Source organism: Hemiscyllium ocellatum, chromosome 8, assembly GCF_020745735.1.
Source record: "Hemiscyllium ocellatum isolate sHemOce1 chromosome 8, sHemOce1.pat.X.cur, whole genome shotgun sequence".
Lineage (NCBI taxonomy): Eukaryota > Metazoa > Chordata > Chondrichthyes > Orectolobiformes > Hemiscylliidae > Hemiscyllium > Hemiscyllium ocellatum.
In genome coordinates this window covers 28,050,425-28,069,113 of record NC_083408.1, presented here as the reverse complement: position 1 = coordinate 28,069,113, position 18,689 = coordinate 28,050,425, and the positions used below count along the sequence as shown (strand labels likewise).

The 18,689-nt window shown below is 42.9% G+C and overlaps 1 protein-coding gene across 2 annotated transcripts in view; it reads left to right on the top strand.

Moving 5' to 3' along the window:
- Positions 1-1,431: 1,431 nt before the first annotated feature.
- ino80 (INO80 complex ATPase subunit) overlaps positions 1,432-18,689 on the top strand; it is a 222,552-nt gene continuing 205,294 nt past the window's right edge. For both annotated transcript variants that reach the window (XM_060828740.1, XM_060828739.1), the window contains exon 1: positions 1,432-1,610. The gene's annotated coding sequence lies outside the window, so the exon portion shown is untranslated. The remainder of the gene's footprint in view (positions 1,611-18,689) is intronic.

The following is an 18,689-nucleotide window of genomic DNA, read 5'->3' as shown; positions in this document are numbered from 1 at the left end:
TCAGGTCCATGCCACCCCCACCAAAACCCCACCCTTCCCTCATGGCACCTTACCCTACCACCAGAGGAATTGCAAAGCCTGCACTCACACCTCCCCCAAAGGAGCCTTCCACATCTAAAGCTTCACCTGCACTTCCACACATCCATTGCTACCGATGTGGTCTCCTTTACATTGGGGAGACTGGACGCCCCCTTGCAAAGCGTTTCAGGGAACATCTCCGGGACACCCGCACCAAATCAACCTCACCACCCAGTGGCCAAAAATGCCGAGGACGTGCAGGCCCTGGGCCTCCTCCGTCACCACTCCCTCACCGCCCAACACCTGGAGGAAGAGCACCTCACAACACTCCAACCCCAGGGCATCAATATGGACACATTTTCCCTCCTCCCACCTTATCCCAGTTCCAACCTGCCAGCTCAGGACCATCCTCATGACTTGTCCTACCTGCCAATCTTCCTTCCCACCTGTCTGGTCCACCCTCCTCTCTGACCTATCACCTTCATCCCCACCTCCATCCACCTATTGCACTCTGAGCTACCTTCTCCCCAGACCCACCCCCTCTCATTAAACTCCCCACCCTGGAGGCTTTTGCCCAAAACGTCGATTTTCCTACTTCTCGGATGTGCTTTTTCAGCACCACTCTAATTTTGATTCTTTCCAAACAATTCTGTTGGACTACTTCTTACAAGCAAACGCGTTATGCACGTTCTACCCGCACACAATTCTTACCCTGATCCAACACGACGGCCTTCGTCGCGGCATCCACATGCCGGAGACAGCCCGCATACGTGCCGCACTCCAGCCTGATCCGGAGCCGCTTGGTGAGGAGCTCCCGGAGCCACGCAGAGTCCATGGCGTTAACACACAACAACAAGCAACAAGGTGAAAGCACGTGCGTGACACCTACCCGCATCACGTGCTCCCGCAATCACCAACAGCCATTAGCTCCACCCCTCAGTGATTGACAAGAGCCGAACGCGCCTCATGACTTTTTGAAACGCTCGGACCGTTAGAGACGAGATATCGCGAGAGGAAGCACCATTTCCTCCCTAGACCCCCCTCAAAAAGCACCCCGCCCCTCCTTTCGCGGAGCCGCACGAGGATCAAGAAGCGGCCTCCTGATTGGTCAACCATCCCAGCCCCGGCCGAACGCCGTCACGCACACTTCGGCATTTTCCGTCGATCGAGGCCTGAGAGTCGATGATCGATCCGACCGATGACACACGCGCCTCAGCCCACTGATTTTGCCCCTTTCCTTGACGATCTAGGGCGGATCGGTGTGCGGGCGAGAGGTGCCCAACATTCCCAAAAACAGTGGGCCGTGGAGGCGCGGTCTGTCTGGTGTTGTCAATCGGTGCTCGGTTGCTCAGGCCTGCGCCTGTGGGGGTGGGGAGGAGGAGGCCGGCGCTGTGAGAAGGGGGGGTGGGGGGGGTAGAGCCGCAATGGCGGTCGGCGGCGGCGGCGCTCGGAGGGACTCAGGCAGAGCGGCTGCGAAACCGGCCGCCCCGCTCCCTCTGTCAGACATCGCAACCTCTGCCTCTCCAAAGCAAGCGCCATCTTGGCTCGGCGAGAGGAGCGGCGCGGCGAGGCAGAAGCAAGAGCGAGTGGAGGTAAGCGGCAGGGAGGGAGGGAGTGAGTGAGTGTATGGTGGGAGGAGAAGGGGTGGGTGTTGGTTGTGGGGGGTGGGGGGGTGACAGACAGTGAGTGTGGGAGGCGGGCGGACGGACGGGGCGTTTGTACCGTTTCTTTTAATGGGAAATGGCCTCGATCTCTTGACATGATTTTTTTTCTCTCTCTCCCTTTCGCCTTCCAATGTGCAACGCTGTCGGGGCGGAGGGAGGGAGGAGAAAAACCCAGCCCGGGCCCACCGCCCCTGGCCTCTTTCTCGCTCGCCTCGAGTTTTATTTTTCCCCTCTGCCCGTCTCAACAGCGGGAGCGGCCTGCTCCCCACTGCTTCCAACCCCGGGCCTCACCTCATCCCTCAGCCCCGCTGTACCACCGGGGGAAGCATCGGCCCCGTGTAAAGGGCTTCGATTGCCCTCTCCTTGTCTGTCTTTGACGCCCCATTTCTCCCCCCCCCCCCCAAAAAAAAAATTCTCCCTCCCTCAATGCAACCGTTGCCTCCTTCATGCTTTCGGGCCTTGCCGGCCTTTCAAACTTTAATCCCTTGCTGCCTTCACCCGAAAAGGTTGCCCTTATCGTAAGGGACTAGCAACCCGCTCTTAACTTTTTTCCCTTTTTTTTATCCCTCTCTCCTTTCCCCGCTGCCTGCTTCTCGTTTGCCTCGTTGACTTTGTAAAGGGCGTTTTTTTTGAGGTGAGGTGCGGGCTGTGGAGAATATAATTTTATTTTTTTTACGTTTTATTTTCTCGCGGCAGGTGTTTGGATTTTGGAGAAAACGCTGCCTTTTCAGAGTGAGGGTCTGTCTGTCTTCAAAATGATATAGTCCATTCGCAATGTGTTTCATGTGAAATTTCAACCTGTTCGTGCTGGCTCTGACGAAAAACATTTTGGGGCTTTTTTTTGAAAAAAATAATTTTCACGTGTCATTCTTAGTTGCTTTCCCTCACTCTTAATTAATTTCCTTGAATATTGGAATTTAGATGGGTCAAAAAGTAAGTTGTGACCTGTTATTAACACTTACTGATAAATATCGGAGCAATTCGTTTTTTGTGATCAACACCAAGGACAGTGCCTGAAAATAACTGAATCCAAACATGTTAAATTAGACAAGTCACAGAAGATAAATCTATAAAATCATGCCCTCAGGGGATGAGTGTTAAATGGCTGTAAATTAAAATTAGTATTTTACTGAATAAAACCTAACTGGAATGACATCTTTCAAGCAAATCTTGTAAGATTTGGTGACATGACCAACCTGCTCAGTGAATAAAATGTTGAATGGGATCATGTCACTCATAACATTAAGATGTCATCAACTGATCCCCGAGGTTACAAATGAAAGCCAAGATGTATCTACCTAGTGCCCGTAATGTTAATTCTTCTCTTGAAGAAGCTGACTCATTCCAGGATGCATTTTGATTTGCATTCTACTGGTTGTCTTTTGGTGCCAGTGAGTGTTGCCTGTCTATTCTCAACATCCACATGCTATTTCTGCAGGGTATTCAGTGAGAGGCCTGGTGGTCTAAATCTGGGATCAGATAACCAAAGGATTCTGGAGTTAGTAACCCTGTGGTTTATGGAGTCCTCTGCTCATAATTACATGGATTTTGATTCATTTCCCACTCCAGTCTCATCCACCCCAAGGAAAGCTGTGGTCTAACTTGTCATTTATCCAGTGGTGGATGCCTTTTTATTTGGTCTCGGTTGAGAAAGGAAGTGATCCTGTGTGTCTTCCTATTCGTCTGTTTTGTAGTTGTGGGGGTGTTTTTATGTCCAGATACATGGTTGGCAGTTGGGTTTTTACCCAGCTTTCTGGCTCAAAGGTATGGACACTACCACTGCACCACAAGAGCCCTTGTCGTTATAAACTACGTTACCATTTGTTCTTGTGGGTGAACCTTTGAGGCTGAGATAGATAAACTTTTATCACTTAAGGAATCAAGGGTTAGAGGCAAAATGGCAGGAAATTAAAGTTGAGTATTTCAACTCCTCTAAGGTATAGGTTGTGATCTAACAGAACTGACCTTTCCTTTATGTAATACATTGCTTTATAAGCAAAGCTTTTGACATAAGTTTGTCGTTTTGAGTTATTTGCACTGTGCATGTTTTGTACGTTCGGTTGTCTAGTGTATTCGTGAAATTTTTTTTTGAGCAAATATCTTTGTGAAATGTCCCCGTGAAACCTTCAAAATCTTCACATGGACTTGAGTATGAGGGCAATTTGCTATTGTTTTAAAATAAAATTTCTGTGACGGATCTCAATATAGTTTTACTGAAAATCAAATCCTGTCTATTGATTATTTACCAAAAAAGTGAAGGTGACAGAATATTGTTGTAGGATTTGGTTGAGTTGCATTGGTGCAGTTAGGGATTTGCATATCAGGATGATGTTTGTGTTTGGGAGCTGAACATGCAGATGATTGTTCCCTTCCATGTGCTACCTTTGTCCTTGCAGATGATAGTGGTTGTGGGTTTAAAAGGTGCTGTCAGAGAACCATGGGTGAGTCATTACAGTGGATTTTGTAGATAAACTCTGTAGCTGTGTGTTGGTGGATGGATTAAATGTTCAGGTGGATATGCTTTGTGATGGATGGAATCAAGCATCTTGTTGGAGCTGTATTTGTCCAGGCAAATGGAATGTATTTCATGACTTGTACTCCTGTCTGTGCCTTGTGAATGGTGGGAAGGGTTTTGGCTCGTCAGAAAACCCAGCCTCTGACCTGCTATGATTGATCCAGAACAGTTTGCCCCACTGTTAATATTGAAGGATTCACTGATGGTACTGTCATGTAATATCTTGGGACAATGGTTGGGACATTGTAATTGCTTAGCACCTGTGGTGCAAATGTCACTTGGTACTTGCTGCAATCCTGGATGTTGTCCAGGACTTGGTGTATATGGACATGTACTGCTTCAGTGTTTGACGAGTGGTGAACGGTGCTTAACATTTCACAATCATCAACAAAAATGCTCAGTTTGACCACTATAATGAAAGTCATTCATAATCGTTGGACTGAGGTCACTATTGTAAGTAACTCCTGCAGAGTTGTCCTGGGGCTGAGACAATTGACTTCCAGCAGCCACAACCACCACCTTCCTTCATGCTAGGTTTGATTCTGTTCAGCAGAGAGAATACTTCTGATTCATATTATCCTTCTATTTTATTAGATCTCTTTGAATTCGTGCTCTCAAATGTGACCCTTCATGTCGAAGGTGGAGTGTTTTTACCTCCTCTTGGAATTCCAGTCCCTTTTGTCCCTGTTTGGACCAAGGCTTATAATGATGTCAGGACTGAGCAAATGGAGGCGCTCATGTCTACCTGAGCTAATCCATGATCTAACGTTTTGTCTGTACCCTTGTGCAGTGAGATTTTGAGAATCTTTACTGAAGATGACCTCTCTACCACTTTGAGGTATTGAGTTTGATTTCCAATTAGAACCTCACTGACCCCCCCCTATTCTGGTTCCAAAGTCATCTGATTACTGATGGGCTTTTTCCCAAAATGTCGATTTTTTTTTTTGTAATTTTTATTTTCTTTTTTTTATTTGCTCCTCAGATGTTGCCTGACCAGCTGTGATTTTCTCTTGACTCTAATTTCCAGCATCTGCAAGTCCTCATTTTCGCCTTGTTTCACTATCAGTTTGAGGCCACGATAGATTTAATTTTCAGTTTATTGCATTATCTCTTAGTTCAATGTTCCTAGTTCATCTTTGCTGCTGGTTTCATGAGGGACCAACACTCCGTCCTCAGCAAGATTGTGACCACATTTGAACATGGTCATTGAGCTCATGGAGAATAATCATTTAATGTGTACTATGCTCTTGCCAGACATGAACACACTTCAACAGACTTCTCAAAGAAAATCTCGAGTTGTTCCTCCCTTAAAACGTAGGTCATACAAGACCTGTTTATGACCTTCATCCTTCCTGAAGCCAGCTAACTTGGAACAAACCAGAAACTGAACCTAGGAACTCAATCTGTATGGTTCACATATCCATTGAATATTTGCCAAACCAGCATTATCATGGATCATTGTTGCAAAGGTGACTGGATATTAAAGTTAACTGCCCCATGAGGCATAGACGAAGTTAAATTGCTTTGAAAAGAATAGCAAAGATGTTTAACCATCAAAAGATAACCATATTTTCAAAATTTTAATATCACCCTAGACATTGTCTCAAATCTATGATGAGTGTAGCTCCATCTTGCATTTTCATGTGATGGGGTTACTTCTCAATTTCTGGTCTGAAAGAGAGTTGGGGACATGTTTCAAGGCCTTTTATCAGTCTGCCTAACACCTATCTAAGAATGTTTGTCTTAGCTGTGTTCTTCAGCTGAGCAACTACTTTTTGATGTAAGTGAGCGAGATGCTGTTTCCACTACTACTAGTAGACTGAATTGCAGTCACTGGTGACCTGTTGAGAAGTGTGGTAGTCAATTTATAAACCCTCCAGACTGTTAGGCAATTTATGTGGAGTATGCTTCTATCAAGATAAATATTCTTGTCTATCAGTTTTGGTTTTTGCCTCAGGAACCCCCAAATATGGGAATATAGACAATTCAACCATTTCTCATAATATGAGAATGAAATGCGTTACATTGTGTTAAATCTGTGCTGAACCACTTGCAAGACCTTATGTACTCTTCCTGATTAACTGTCTGATTTCTGTTGGGACTGCCCAGTTTTTCTAACTTGCCTTTGTGACTTTGTCTGTATTTTTTGTTGTTTAAAGGAAATATCACCAATGCTTCATGTGCTGCTTTCTCCCTGTCTGTGATGGAGATGCCACATTTGAGGAGGGTAGTCTTCAAAAATTTCTTGTACCTTATCTTGCATGTCGTGCCCAAGTTTAACTTGAGAATGCATGACCATCTTGGGTTTTAGTATATGAAAGTAGACTTCATTGAAGCTGGGCTCTGATGAATTCTTTAATGGTTGGCAGTTTCTACTTTTTGAATTAGCTTGATGTTCTGCATCTTCCATGAAACCTGTCCAACTACTTAATATGGCTGAAGTAGGTAATCTAGGATGCAAACTTGTCGGAGAAGTGGTGTTACCACAGTTTTATATAGAGCTAGGGCTGTTGAAAGTTCATTTCCTCCAGAACTCTTACAGAAATAGACAATTGTTAAGCTTGCAGGGGCCATTTTACTGTCTTGAACATTGTGGTTTGGAGATGGGTGAAATGATCCAGTCTTTCGGTTTGTGTTGTTAATAATTATAGGAGGAAGGGTATAGTCAGTTTGACAGTGATTGGAGCAGCTATTTTTTTGAGCTCATCAGCTAATTTTGAAAATCTTTTGAAGACCATTTTAGCAGTATAACAGAGTATAATCATGGCAAATAAAAATTCCTGTATCATCATTTCTGTCTTAGTGTGGGTATCAGTAAGCCTCCGGTTGAAGTGATTGGCATCTGTGGGGGTAATTTCCATTACTGTTTTGCACTAAATGCCTCTGAAAACATGGCAAAGAATTTATTGAATAGTGTATAGGCCATGTTACACCCCTGCTTGACAACATTTGCTGCTTCGAAATGGTCAGTGTATTCATTGCACTCAGCAACTCTAGCTATCACAGTAAGACTATCATATCACATGGCCACTAAAAATTCAAACGGGATCTCAAGCCTGTTCTGTTATTCAATAGATTCATGGCTGATCAAATATTCCTCATCTACACTTGACTGCATTTTGTCCTTAACTCTTGATTTTCCTGACTGATCAAAATCTCTTATCAGTCTTAAATATACGCAAGGATTCTGCCCCCATTGCTCTCTGTAGCAAGGAATTCTAAAGGCATTCAACCCTCAGAAGAAATTCCCCCTCATATCAGTTTAAATTGACATCCCTTTATTCTGAGGCTGTGCCCTTGGTCCCAAACACACCCACAATACATAACCTCCGCTCATGATTTAACCAGTCAACCCCCTTAAGAATTGTTTCCATAAGATTGCTTCTCATTCTTCCAGTGAGTAAAGTCCCAATCTGTTTAGCCTTTGCTTGCAGCACACCAGAGATCGTCCTTGTGAACCTTTTCTGATCTGCCTCTCATGAAATTGTGGGCGGCACGGTGGCACAGTGGTTAGCACTGCTGCCTCACAGCACCAGAGACCTGGGTTCAATTCCCGACTCAGGCGACTGACTGTGTGGAGTTTGCACGTTCTCCCCGTGTCTGCGTGGGTTTCCTCCGGGTGCTCCGGTTTCCTCCCACAGTCACAAAGATGTGCGGGTCAGGTGAATTGGCCATGCTAAATTGCCCGTAGTGTTAGGTAAGGGGTAAATGTAAGGGTATGGGTGGGTTGCGCTTCGGCGGGTCGGTGTGGACTTGTTGGGCCGAAGGGCCTGTTTCCACACTGTAAGTCTAATCTAATCAAAAAAAAATGCTGTCTTTCCTTATGGGGACCAAATCTGCTCTGTCTTGTCCAGTTGCGGTAAGATTTCCCCATGCTTGTACTCCAAACCTCTTGAAATATTGGCCAAATAACTGACATGGCTGAGAAATTGCGTCAGAAAGTCATGATATTGGCTAGGTACTGAAATTTGCAGGTTGTGGCCAGCTGTGTCTCATGAGGATGTGTTCGTGACTCAATTATTCACATTATTAATGATTTGGGTGATAGCATAGAAAGTCATAAATCCAAATTTGTTGTCGATCCCAAATTAGATGGTATTGTAGACAGTATTGATAGTCAGTTATAATTTTATGTGAAGTGAATGGGCAAAACTGTTCAGATGGAGTTCAATGTAAGAAGGTACAAGGTTATCCATTTCAGAATGAGAAAGAATGGATAAAGATTTCTAGTTAGTATGAAGTTCAATAGAGTGAATGTCCAGAGAGACTTGGGGGAGTGCGTGCATGGTTCAGGTGCATAGATCTTTAAAGTGACACAGACAGGTTCAGAAAATAATCAAGACAGTTAATGGAATGCAGACCTTTGTATCTAGAGGGCTGGAGTACAAGAATGCAGATGTGCACCTACAGCATAACAAGATCCTGTTTAGAGTAGAGTGTGTGGTGCTGGAAAAGCGCAGCAGGTCAGGCAGCTTCCGAGGAGCAGGAGAATTGACATTTCAGGCATGAGATTTCCCTAACATGACAGCATCTCGTGTTCCAATATTGTTGTATTAGAGGATTGGTTTATGGACTGAAAATGGTTTACTGGAAAGGCAAATCAGACGTGGTTAAGCAGGGCAGATTAGATGACTTGGGTATGTTTGTGCCATGGCCTTAGTCCAGGTTGTTCTGTTGTAACATGCGTTTTGTTGATGTGAATTTGCTGTAATGTGATTGACAAATCGGGGATACTATATCTCAAGCGTGAATATTTGAAATGTTGCCTACAATGCGGTTACATCGCCAACACCTTAAGTGCTATTTCCAAGAATGCAACCATGGTGTACAGAAGAACCACCTGTACAGGAATGTATTACGAAAGACAGTTCCAGTTGAGTGGGATAAGGTTTAAGGTTAGGTCCAAAGCACAAAGTTATCAGGCTAACACTGTTGGACAACTGTAGGAAATTATGTTGAAACTGTGAAACTTTGTCATTAGTATCAGAAACATTTAATGCACCTGCTCTCCATAGAAGCTAAAGATAGCGTTGGCATCTCTGGCAAATATAATTGTGTTCTCTGTGACGTTTACTTTGTATTTACCAATGCTCAGGTGAGTGCTCTATGGCTGATGTCAGAATGGGCTCATGTTCAAGTTCTGAACCACCAGTGAAACTTGTCCTTCCTTTTTTGTTAATAAATCCTTTAGTGAAAATATTTTGTAATGAATGAATATCAGATAGAACAATTGATATGCTGCCCTGGGAAAATCGTTGGGTGCACCATTTAGCTTTTGTTTCTAATAGTTGGAATTCAATGATGAAATGATTTAAGAAATCCCCCAGATCTTAATTTCTGGAAGTGGTGTTTAATGGCCAACTGCCTTTTCATAATTTAAGTTCTGTAATAACTTATTTGACTGACTAGTGCTTTCAGCAGATATTGATACTGTTGCCTCCTTAGCCGAGGCAACTTTCATTTCTCCAATATTGGGTAGAACGCTTGTGTAATGGGACTTGAATCTGCAAATTGATACATGTGTTCTTGTGACTAAATGTTAAAATAACTTATTGTGCTCCTTCTGATCTCAAATGAGTAACTGGCAGTTGCAAGACATAATTCTTGAAAATACCTTTTATCGTATATAAGAAGAGTTCAAACCTTAAATACATTTTGGCCTACAAATGCAGCGCTGTGAATAAGAACAAAGGGAACCAAGAATATTACAGCTCAGAAATAGGCCCTTTGGGCCTCCAAGCCTGCACCGATCCTTATCCTCTATCTAAATCTGTTGCCTATTTTAAGGATTGGTATCCCTTTGCTCCCTGCCCATTCATGTATCTTGTCTTGATGTATCTTAAATGATGCTATCATCCCGCCCCTGCTCATTCCAGATACCCACCACCCCCTGTGTGAAGAACTTTCCACAAATATTTCCCTAAACCTTTCCCTTCTCACTTCAAACCTGTGACCCCTACTAATTGAGTACCCCACTCTGGGGCAAAGGTTTCTTGCTATCCACCCTGTCTACACCTCATGAATTTGTAGACCTCAATCAGGTTCCCCCTCAACCTCCTTTCCAATGAAAATAATCCTAATCAGCCTCTCCTCATAGCTAGCACCCTCTATACCAGGCAACATCCTGGCAAACCTCATCTGTACCATCTCCAAGGCATCTGCATCCTTTTGGTCATGTGGCAGAACTATATGCAGTATTCCAAATGTGGCCAAATCAAAGTCTTATAGGAGAAAGTGAGGACTGCAGATGCCGGAGATCAGAGCTGAAAATGTGTTGCTGGAAAAGCGCAGCAGGTCAGGCAGCATCCAAGGAGCAGGAGAATCGACGTTTCGGGCACGAGCCCTTTCTTGAAGGGCTCATGCTCGAAACGTCGATTCTCCTGCTCCTTGGATACTGCCTGACCTGCTGCGCTTTTCCAGCAACACATTTTCAGAACCAAAGTCTTATACAATTGTAACATGACCTGCCAATTCTTGTACTCGATACCCTGTCCAATGAAGGAAAACGTGCTGTATGCCACCTTGACCACTCTACTGACCTGCATTGCTGCCTTTAGAGAACAATGGACCTGAACACCCAGATCTCTTTATACAACACTTTTCCATTTACTGTATAGTTCGTTCTGGAATTGCATCTTCCAAAATCCATCACCTCGTATTTGTCTGGTTGAACTTCATTTCTCTGCTCAACTTTTCAATCCATCTGCCATCCCATTGCCCCCTCTCAGTTGAAGCAAAATGCTCAGAGACACATTATAGTTTTACCTCCTCCATCTTTATTCTGGTCCCTGGAGGTAGAGAGAACGATCATCCATGTGCACAGAGACAAGAGTTCATGGTCTTTTCTGGAACAGCAGTTTCTAAATGAACCATATAGACATTGTACAGAGTGGAGCATCCAGATAAGGCAACATACATATTGATTCAGTGACCATTACTCTCAGCAAGAGTCAATAGTAAAGATTAAGCCATCTGTTACATAATGAATGACTGACTTGACATAATGAATACTTTTGGCCTATTAACTCATATTATATACTGAATGCTACCTCATCTTGTTAAACGGCTGTATAGAATGTATGCTTTTCCACCTTGTTAACCCATTACCCTTGCCTGCAGCACCCCATTGTTAGCTAAGTTCTTATCAGACCTGAGTCACGTTCAGCTGAACCTCTTGTTTCACAAAACTCAGAGCTTAACTTTTTCCCTGCCTGCTTGCACCCTATACACATTCACATATCTATATTCTGTATTCTCTGACAGACCCCTTCACTATCTGTTACTCCACCAACCTTAGTGTCATCTGCAAACTTGCTAATGAAGCAACCTACATTCTCCAAATCCGTTACGTATATCAGAACCAACAGTGGTTCCAACACAGATCCCTGTGGGACATCACTGGTCACAGTTCTCTATTTTGAGAAGCTCTCTTCCACTATTACTGTCTCCTGTTGCCCAACCAGTTCTCTCTCTATCCAGCTGGAACACCCTGGACCCCATGCGACGTCACTTTCATCAGCCTACTATGGCGAACCTTATCAAGCACCTGACTATAGTCCATGTATATGACATCTACATCCCTTCCCTCAACAATCAACTTTGTCACCTCTTCAAAGAATTCTATTTGGTTAGTAAGACATGACCTTTCCTGCACAAACCATGCTGCCTATCACCGATAAGCCCATTTTCTTCGAAATGTATATATTTCCTATTTGTTAGTAAATTGTCCAGTAGCTTCCCTACCATGGACATCAGGCTCACAGATCTGTAATTATCTGGATTATCCCTGCTACCCTTTTTAAACAAGGGGACAATATCAACAATTCTCCAGTCCTTTGGGACCTCCCCTGTATGCAAGGATGCTGCAAAGATGCCTGTTAAAGGCCTAGCTATTTCCCCTCTCGCTTCCTCAGTAACCGAGGATCGATCCCCTCTGGAGCTGGGGAGTTGTCCATCTTAATGCCATTTAGAATACACAATACTTACTCTCTCCTTTTGCTGATTTGACCTCAAGTAATCAGCGATCTATCCTTCACCTCAATATCTGCCACGTTCCTCTCAGTGGATACCGATGCAAAGTACTCGTTAAGAATATATAATCAGAAAGTGCTCAACCCATTTGAATCCACATTTGCTTCATGTTTAGAATTGATGTTGTCACACTTGTTCAAGTATATGGATACAGGAGTCTGATGAAAAGTGGGCAATGTCATACTTGGGTAGAAAATCTTAGGTACAAAGTAGAAAAATAAAAAAAAGGTTAAAAGTTTGACATGACATTTGCTGTTTTAAGTGTTTAGCCTTGTTGGTTTCGCACTCCCCTCAAGGGTTTGACCTCCTTCATGTCCAATGCCGCCACAAGTGCTGGACGTGATCTCCACACTGTTGCGCCAAGTTGACTCCCTTCATTGCCACCTTCAGGAGAAACCTTCACAGGTGCACTGGACACTTGGAAGTTGCTGATGTCTCCACAGCAGATAAGTAGATTAAAAGGAAAAGAAAGGAGAGAAATACTGTGAATGAAGGAGAAAGAAAAAGCAGACAGAGCATACAAGTTCTGGGCAGGAGTCCACATCTGCCCCCATCTTGACAACTAGTGTCTGACTCAGGAGGATATAATTGAGTTTTATGGACTTGAGCATGTCATTAAGGATAATTGATCTGTACATTGTGCATGCTCAGCAATGTATGGTTGAGGCTAGTGAATGGAGTGCATGTCGCTGTGTACTAAGGCCGACAGATGCACGCTTTCTATAAGTGCGATCAGAGCTGGAGCCCATCCTAATCTTACTCGTCCTGAATCTAGCCCTAATGTACCTCAGATTGGCCACATAGCACAAATCAGATGTCAAAGTTAGAGTGTTCCTGTTTTCTTGAACTTGGCGAGCAATAGCTTCCATTTGTCTTAAGTAGTTAGGTTACAGGCAGCAGAACTTTGATTACCTCTAACTTGAAGTGGGCCTGGAGAGCAGTAGACAGTTATATTTATAGGTAACAAGCTCATGGGCACTTCAGCAGGCTGCATGGTCAACAAATGAGGTAAACGATTGATTAATATAAATGCAAATGCTCACACGTACAAAAGGAAGTTAATCTGGATCAGAAAGGCAACAAGAAGCAGCAAAGATTTTAAAAGAATGAAATAGTTTTAAGGATAGTACGATTGCAACATTTAAAAGACATCTTGATGGGTATATGAATAGGAAGGGTTTGGAGGGATATGGGCTGGCAGGTGAGATGGGATTGGGTTGGGATAACTGGTCGGCATGAATGAGTTGGACTGAAGGGTCTGTTTCTGTCTGTACATCTGACTGTATGACTCTTTTCGATATGAAAGCTAACAGCAAACACATTCATCAATATGGTAAGGTCTGGTGATAAGTGGGCTATAGCATATTTCAGGTAAAATTTAGCAGTGAGAAATACAAAGTACTAATGTTTGATAGAGAAAAGGTGAGCAATATGGACTTAATAGTGCAGCTTTTAAAAGGGTGCAAAAACAGGTTTGAGGGTTCTAATACACAAATCTTTGAAGGTGAAGGAACTAGCAGTTCCTTCTCCATCATTTGCATCACCGCATTTCTTGTCTGTTTGTCCTCTTAGACTCCTGCTGCAGATGACTAGAGAATGTTAATCTTTTGGCTACTTTCTTCAATGCTCCTACAATTTTCTCTTCTATTGACCTTTCTTCTTGTCACTCTGCATGATGTTTCTCAGCTGGAGTATCTTAATCAATTTGGAGCCCCTCACTTATGGAAGATTGTCGAGCTCGGCTAATGAGAATGCAGCGATTTAATAGAATGGAAGAGTAAAGGAGTTTAGGTAACCTTCCAACTCCATACAGGTTAGTCAGGGGGTACAAAAAGTTACCAAAATGGCAAATGGAAGGTTAGAATTGAGATACACACTAAGAAATAATTCTTTAGATATATTTATCATTGGTAAGTCTCCACCTGGAATATCGCAGTGATTTGTGGCTGTTCCAGATTAATGAGAATTAGATAAAAGCTTGAAGGAATAATTTAATGTTACATTGGATAAATGTTGTTTGTACTTCCTTGAGTGTCGAAAGTTGGGGTGACTGAATTAAGGTGTTTTAACACCTCAGGGATTTAATCAGCTGGTACAGGGAAACAGTTTCCCAATGGTGAATGTTGAACAATGGGATAGCATCTTGAGTAGCCAGATTCTAATTTTGAGTGCAATCGTAAAGTACTTCGACATAAAAGTTAGTAGCCATCTGGACTTAGCTTAACAAAAGGGCATGGATTCTGCTGAGGTTTCTAACTAAAGGTTCCTCCAACTGCATAACTGTGCAGCCCTCCTGACCATACATGCAAACTAACTGGTTCATATCTGGTTTCTCTAGCCGCTACAGTGCGTGGCATGCGTGGACCTCTGAGGTCTGCTTGGCGGTTGGAAAATCTTGTGTTGAGGCGTAGGGATAACAGTGTTGAAATACAGGTCGTATATAATTTGATGTAGTTGAATGTGTTTGAAGAGCTGAATGGCCACTTCTTGTTCTCGTATTATAGCTGAGCCTGACCCTGCCTGCCTGCCTGCCTACCTTTGTCCATGTTTAGCCATTTCAGAGGACAATTAAGAGTCAACCACGTTAGTTTGCATAATGAGTCAAATGTTAGGCCAGACCAAGTAAGGGTGACAGAATTCCTTGTTCATTGAACCTAATGTGTTTTGCAACAATTAATAGTTTGTCATGGTCACCATCAGTGAGACTAGCTTTTAATTTAATGTAATTAAATTTAAGTTCCATCGCCTGTCACAGTGGGATTTGAAACATCGGCCCCAGAGCATTAGCGTGGGCTTGTGGATTACTAATCCAATGATAGTACACGATGTCACCTTCTTACACCGTGTGCATATACTGTGATACTAATCCTGTGAAAAGCAGGATTTCTCTTTGTCCAGTTCCAATTGCAATTGCTCTTTGTGACTGCTAATTCAACACTGGATCATAACTTTGTACAGCTACTGGAAGAATGTGGTTGGTAAAACAGCTGATAACACTGCTGTGCCAGCCATGGGTGTTGGTGCGGGTTTATTTGCTTTTTCCAATACCTGTTATTACACCTACCTTTGTGCACATGAAATATGGTGATATGCGTTTGTTTGTTCTGTGAGATTGTAGTCCTTTGTGTTAGTGTGTTATTTTGCCATTGTTTTTTCCTTCAACGTGTTTCTGGCAGGCTACTGTATCTTAGGAAAAAATCTACATAGTATCAGAAGGCAATTGAATGCCCTGGGAAGCAGAACCCTTGTATGCTTTACAGCTGACTTAGTGACTAGTAAGCACATATACTTGATTTAATCCCTTATTTAAAAGGTGCTAAAGGTAATTGCATCATTCTGAATGATCCCCCAGCTAAAATCAGTGAGACCATGGATCAAGCTAGGTACCTTGCATGTATCAGGATGTCAAATGTTTGATTTTTAAAAGTAATATGTAGTTTGTTCCGGGGAGGGGGTGGGGGGTGGTGATTGAATCAAGAGGCATATCTCTGTAAGAGATGGACTGACAAATTGAGAGAAAATATTTAAATAAGTGGTGTTGTAAGTATGTAGAAGATAGTACCTTTGACAAATTCTTGTCTGCTATTCCAGCATTGCTTGCACCATCTAGTCATCAAACCAGTAAACATACTTCTCTGAAGAGTAGCCACTGGACCTGAACGGTTAACTGGGATTTCTCTCCAGGTGCTGCCAGACCTGAGTTTTTCCAGCAACCTTTACTTGTGTTTCTGTATACCTGTCTTCCCCTCCTCGGCTCTCTACTTAGTTGGAGCAATTTGACGAAAGTCTGCCCGAGTGGAATGTTTGGCGAGTGCTGAATTCCAATTGCAGTGTTCAAACAGTTGCGGAACAGTTATTGGTTACCATGAATTGCAAAGGAAAAATGAGACAGTTTGTGATCTTGATGTGTGCTATTGCATCAGAAACAGTAGACAGTCAGCAGGCTGAGAGGTTATTTGGTTTTGTTTTTAGTTCATGCCTGATCCGGAACCTTTGACACGAATTCTTGGTCATCATCTGTTAACGATGCAAGTACCTTCTTGGTTCCAAGGAAGTTCATGAAGGTCTAAAACTTTGTCCACAGATGGTGTAACATTGTCACTGTTGCAAATGTTGTCTTTTGTTTGAGTATCAGCAGTATTTTGCTGTTTACTCAGTCCAAATAGAAACCAAGCCAGGGCATTCAAGTTTGTCATGAGCAATCATTTGCTACCAACTGATTGTCCACCTAAGAAATTTGTCTCACCCGGCTGATGAGTCCAACTGCAGCATTGCGTTTCCGATTGTGTGAAATGAAACAAAGAACTGCTGATGCTGAATATCTGGTACACACAAACAAATGCAGAGAAACTCAGGTCTGGAAGTATCTATGGAGAGAAAGCAGAGTTCACATTTCAAGATGTTAACTCTAAGTTCTCTCCACAGATGTGCCAGACCTGAGTTTAGAAGGTGTTTCTGGGAGATGGAGTTGACCCTTGGCCTTGATCATTTGGCACTTTTTTTCTCTCTCTCTAGTTCCTTTTCCGTACTTCATTTTGTCAATAGATTTTCTCAAAGAACTGTGTCCATTTCGTACAGGAGGTTTCTCCAAGTTGACTACATGTTGACATCCATATTGCATTTCTTGAAGGAAGCCTTCAGGCAGTCTTTGGAATGCTGCCTTGTATTCCTGTAATTTTAGTGTCTTCCTTGAACTGGGCAGAGAAGATTTGCTGTGGCAGTCAGAAATTTGGTATCCTTAACAAAGACTTGCCCAGTGATGCTGGTTTTAGATGATTATGATCTCTCCTAGTAGTGCTGTAGGCAACTTCAAGGGCACTGATGTTAAAAAGCCTATTTTCCAGCTGATGTGGAGAATCCTTTTTATGCAGTAAGGGTACTTATCAAGGACTTGAGATGGCATCTGCATGTAGTCCAAGTTTCAACACCATATAGAGAGTTGGAATGCTGACTATCTTTTACATAAGAATCTTGGTATCGTCACAGACATCATAGTCATCAAAGATTCTCATATTTTGCCATCCTAAAGCAATACTTGTGGATTGGATGCAGAGTAACATCTCTGCATTGATGTCAGCCTTAGATGAGAGGTAGTTTCCCAGGTAGGGGAAATGCTCCATATTTGGGAGGATTTCTTTGTTGATCTTAATGGAGGAATGGGCAGAACTTGTCCTGGCTCATGCTGATAAAGATGTTGAGTCTTGGCAAGGCTGAGACCAATATTTTTAAGTCTTGTTTAATATCTTTGTGGAAGTTTCTCTTCTGGGAGTGGCAGGTGATGACTACATCTGCTTGCTGAAATAATCACAAGTGAAGTTGGTGTCATTTTCTTGGATTTCAACTGTTTGAGGTTGACAAGTTTTTTGTGCCTTCCGTAGGGAATGTCCACACCACTAGAAAGCTTGTTATTGATACGTTGAAGATGGAACAAAGGCAGGTTTCGTGACACATCGCTGCTTGACTCCCACTTTGACCTCAGGATTCTGTCATATTGTGAAGCCTCTTGGCAACATCTTGACATGGAGGAACTGGAGATGTTAATGAATTTCGCTGGATAGCTGGCCTTTATCTGTATCTTCCATAGCATTTCCCAACTGACTGAGTCAAAAACCTTGATCAGAACGACAAAGGTCATGTCAAGTGTTTGGTGGTGATCTAGGCGTGTAAATCATGTTCACTGTTTGGGGGCGTCAGCCGTTAGTGGACTAAACATTGTCGATTTGATATCTTGGACGATGATATCATTCTCGTTGTACCAGTCTTGGTGTTTTCTGATCTTGTAACTCATGGTTTCTTCACAGCTTGAAATGGTTGGCTGTCTTCAGCTCTTTCCAGATTTCCTTTACTCTATTAGGATGAACTCTTAAGGAATTTTGGTCAAGACATTATTAGTGGTTTGCTAGATTTTGTTTCTTGAAGCAGCTCAATATTGAGCTTTTGTTTTAATTGAAATCCTTATTTGTTTTGAGCTACTTGTGGAATTTAATGGACATAAAAGAATGAATTAACCTGTAGTCTGTCCAGTAGTTCTCTGCACTGTTAATCACTTTGATAATGAGGGCATCATTTCGTCCCTGGATCATATCGTGTTGTCAGTCATGTACTTTGCCTTTGAATGCCTCCAAGAAGACTTGAACTTAGCTATTTGGTGGAACGGTATGTTGGTGACCAGCTCTGTTCCATGTGTTTAGTGAGCAAGAGAATCCAACTGCAATTACAATTTCCAATCCCTTCCTTTCCAATTAATTCTTCTGGGTAGGTGCCTTCTGCAGGACATCTTGTAATATGGGATGTCTGTTGCACGTCAGTTTCATGGTTCTTGCCACTAGAATGAATTCTACCTACTGCTGCAGTCTTCACCATTGCAGCTGTTGATATTGTGTGAAAATCTTCATCCTCAATCACCCTTGAAGACTTGTTATGGATTGCAATTGCTCTGGTAGACCAGGTCTTTTCTCTGG